This window comes from Astatotilapia calliptera, chromosome 3, assembly GCF_964374335.1.
Source record: "Astatotilapia calliptera chromosome 3, fAstCal68.1, whole genome shotgun sequence".
Taxonomy (NCBI): Eukaryota; Metazoa; Chordata; class Actinopteri; order Cichliformes; family Cichlidae; genus Astatotilapia; species Astatotilapia calliptera.
The window spans coordinates 33,694,355-33,698,404 of NC_137424.1; the positions used below are offsets into that span (position 1 = coordinate 33,694,355).

At 38.3% G+C, this 4,050-nt stretch overlaps 1 long non-coding RNA gene across 1 annotated transcript; it reads left to right on the plus strand.

Moving 5' to 3' along the window:
- The first annotated feature begins 2,195 nt into the window (after positions 1–2,195).
- LOC145426278 (uncharacterized) lies at positions 2,196–3,382 on the plus strand. Its single transcript, XR_013906987.1, has 3 exons — positions 2,196–2,336; positions 2,413–2,449; positions 2,824–3,382. It is a non-coding gene; the product is annotated as an uncharacterized LOC145426278 (long non-coding RNA).
- The last annotated feature ends 668 nt before the right edge of the window (positions 3,383–4,050 follow it).

The following is a 4,050-nucleotide window of genomic DNA, read 5'->3' on the forward strand; positions in this document are numbered from 1 at the left end:
CAGGCTCTGTGCCACCCGAGAGGGATCAGCGAATGAATGCAGATCACACCTACTTAAACAGCCAATCAGTTTCCCTGGAAAGCTTAGTATGTTTTTAAGTTACGGAGGTCGTTGGGGTGACGTTAATAATCATTTTATAAATGATATGCATTTACATGACTCTCCGAACATCACAAACTCTGTTAGAGTCCTGAGCATGAGTAAAAGTGATTGGAGTAATTATAGCATGCAAGTTTTACAGCAACTTGTGCACATTTTGTAGGGTAGGTAGATTGATTATCTAGCATGTCAGTTCCTGATGTGTAAGTGCATTAGGCCCTCATTGTCTGAGTAAACATAGTAACAACAGTTGTGAGTTCTTTTGACATGTGTACTCAATTTTGACACATTTGACACCGTAGAGATAGGATTTGGGGTTCATCACATTTCATTGAGGGATTTTGACAGACCTCAAACATGCTGGAAGCACCTAAAGAAGGAAGTTGTTCTTTGAGAATTAAATGTGGTTGTTTTGGTTTCCCCAATCACTGATGTGGGCACAGTAAAGATAATTGTAAATGCCTTGGAGAGGGTTTACACCTTTTAAACTGGCTGATGGCCCTACAGTAGTAAAGAGTACAGTACACTGCATAGACAGAGAGGAAAGAGCTATAATTCTGTTGTAAAATGTAGCTCAGAAGTGTTTGATATATGTTGGCTGTGTGGAAATTCATGGCTACTTTTGGGTTTTACTTTAAAACTCGAGAAGCACTAACATCAGTGTTAGTATATGTTTGTGGTATTAATTTACCTACAGGTTCAGACATATTCACTGTCCTTGATGGCAAACATCTGGACAGGGCAAAGCAAATGGCATAAAGGAGTGTGTGATGTTTGGTGAGGCATGTGTGCCTCAATCCCTAATAACACTGGGGAAGAGGGTCTTTTACAGAAACAGTTAATAAATTGGGAGATTTAATGATAAAGTGGGAAAATATATCACACACCTAAAAACGTCCTTATCTTAACAACGGGTTCTTATGAAAGAGCAGCTTGATGTAACCGAGGTTGAAGTTTTCTTTGCAGATGAAAAACGAACACTGTTTCATTTCTTATATGATCTCATATTGTGTTTTCTTTTATGATATAACTGCCATCCTTCGAACAAAGGGTGGAGACTCAGATGGAGAGAAGGTGACCATAAAATGTGAATTTGTTGCTTCCTTCTGACTTTAGGGAAGATGGACATTGTGAATTCTTTGAGTACACAATGGTGCTGATGTTCAGTAGTTCGAAAAGAAATCTCCATGTGTTTTTATGTGATTCTTAATTAATTATTTTTAATTCTTAATTGTGGTATCACAAAGGGTGGAATGTAGTGGCAGATTTCTTTTCTCATGTATTAATCACATATTTAATCATATCACATTAGTTATAGTAATATCACTTTCTCACTTTACTATAGTAAGAGCACTCCTGTCACTAGTTTACACGCATGTGGAAAGTTAACACAGTGAGGCCATTGTAATGGGTGACATTGAACAGATAGTGGGACTCCTTCTCCTTATCAGGGATGTAAATCCTTATGTGACGGCCAAGCAGAAAAAAGGTCATAATTCTCTCCGTGAGGGAGGAGGTATAGCCCCCCGTGAAAGGGGCCAACATGTGAGAGTTTGTGGAATGTTCTTTGTCTGTGTCTCTGTATATAAGATGTAAGGGCGGTGGCCACAATCGGGAGATGGTCCTGGTGTTTCACTGGGATGCTCTCTCCACATTGCAATGTGTTTATTAAACCCACTTCAAATTAAGCTCGCTGGGTGTGTTGCAGGTTATTGTTAAATTTTCCACGACACTAGTTATTCTTGGTCCATGAATGCCTGTAGGCTTCCATGCTGTGTTACACCCTTGTAAGGCATGTACAGACCAACTCAGTTTTGCTGCTGACTTACAGAGTACACATCTATAGTCAGACCATTTTCTCATAGTTATACTAGAACTGGAGAAAGAAGCACTCACACAATGGGAGTTGCCAAGGCCATAAATCATCACCTTTGTGAATCTTTTTTCCATAAATGTGGTTTGTTTACAGGAAAGTGAAACCAGCAATAAGTACAGTTTCTCATTGTGTCGCAGCCTGGTCTGTGGCGTGGCTGTGGGGGAGGCTGGTGTCTTCCCTTGTGTTGCTGTAGAAGACCTGCCCATCACTCAAGTCTTTGCAAGACTCTGAATGATCAGCATACTAGTTTTCTCCCCTCATCAAACCCTGTGCCTGACTGATGTTGACATACAAAAACTTTATTTTTCTTTTATGCATCATTCGCAGCTGTCATCCAACCTATTGACAAATTATGTAAACAGTACGTTTATTTGTTGTATGTCTTATTTACTTTTTTCCCCCTCTGGTTGTCACCTTGGCATTTTCATGTGAAACAGGCAAATATCTGCGAAACAAAAATGAAAGCCTGAGGAGGTAAGTGCTAATGCCTCTGCACACAGACCACACTGCAGCATACCCAACCACACGTGCGCACACGCATGCACACACACACACACACACACACACACACACACACACACACACACACAAACAGTTGTGCAAAAAACTGAGCTGTAACCACAAGCATGCATAATAGAACTTTGTGATATCGTCATTTCTTCATTCATCAGCTTCTTTTGACATCACTGGTAAATAACTCACTATAACATGTTTTTTACAAATACTTCACATTTACTTTTATAGATATTAAAACATTTCAAACTGTGGATATATGTGACCAAATATAATGTTATAACATAGTGAACTGTCTTCATGTAATATGAAACTGTTAAATTTGATCCCATCAGGCTGAGCATGAGGAACGAGTGAACTTTGGTTCCGAACAGTTGAGTGAATACTTGAGCCTTATGGACCCATTGATCGCACTGATGAAGAAATCTGTGAAAGCTTTACCTGATGGTTTTCCTCTAGTTAACACATTTCTGGAGAACATCAACCTGGTTTTCATGAATTAATCCCACTTATGGTGCTATAAGAATTAAGTGAAGGAATTTAAAGCTAACACTGACAGGGAGAATAAGGGGTTGGGTGAGAAAATAGAGGAAAGTGAAATGAAACTGGGACAACTGAAAAAAACTATTGAAGTCCTCAAGGAAAAGCAAGCTGAATTGTAAATTCCATGTCAGTCATTTCAATTTTCTTAAATAATGCATCTATTGTATCTGTGGTTAGTTTTCATTTCATATAGTACAGCTTTGCTTAACTTTAGTTTCACTACTACTGTTACTGTTTCTTTTCTTCAGTAACATGATGACAGATTAATGACCTGCTCACATTCGTGTGAACTACAACTATGCCTTCAACAGAAAATGTCTTATTTAATAAAGTTTATTATCATAATCTTTATTGTTGTTGTTGTTGTTGTTGTTGTTAACGTTGTTGTTAACGTTGTTGTTAACGTTGTTGTTAACGTTGTTGTTGTTGTGACTCGTAAGCTGGAGAGGAAATGGCGTGTCACAAATTTAGAGGATCATCATTTAGCCTGGAGAAATAGTTTGCTGCTTTATAAGAAAGTCCTCTGCAAAGCCAGAACATCTTACTATTCATCACTGATTGAAGAAAATAAGAACAACCCCAGGTTTCTCTTCAGCTCTGTAGCCAGGCTGACAAACAGTCAGAGCTCTTTTGAGCCAACCATCCCTTTAACGTTAACTAGTAATGACTTCATGAACTTCTTCACAAACAAAATTTTTATCATTAGAGAAAAAATTACCAGTAATCATCCCACAGATGTAATATTATCTACAGCTACTCTTAGTACCATTGATGTTAAGTTAGACTCTTTTTCTCCAATTGATCTTTCTGAGTTAACTTCAATAATTACTTCCTCCAAACCATCAACATGTCTTTTAGACCCCATTCCTACAAAACTGCTCAAAGAAGTCCTGCCATTAATTAATTCTTCGATCTTAAATATGATCAACCTATCTCTAATAATCGGCTATGTACCACAGGCCTTCAAGCTAGCTGTAGTTAAACCTCAAAAAGCCATCTCTAGACCCAGCAGTCTTAGC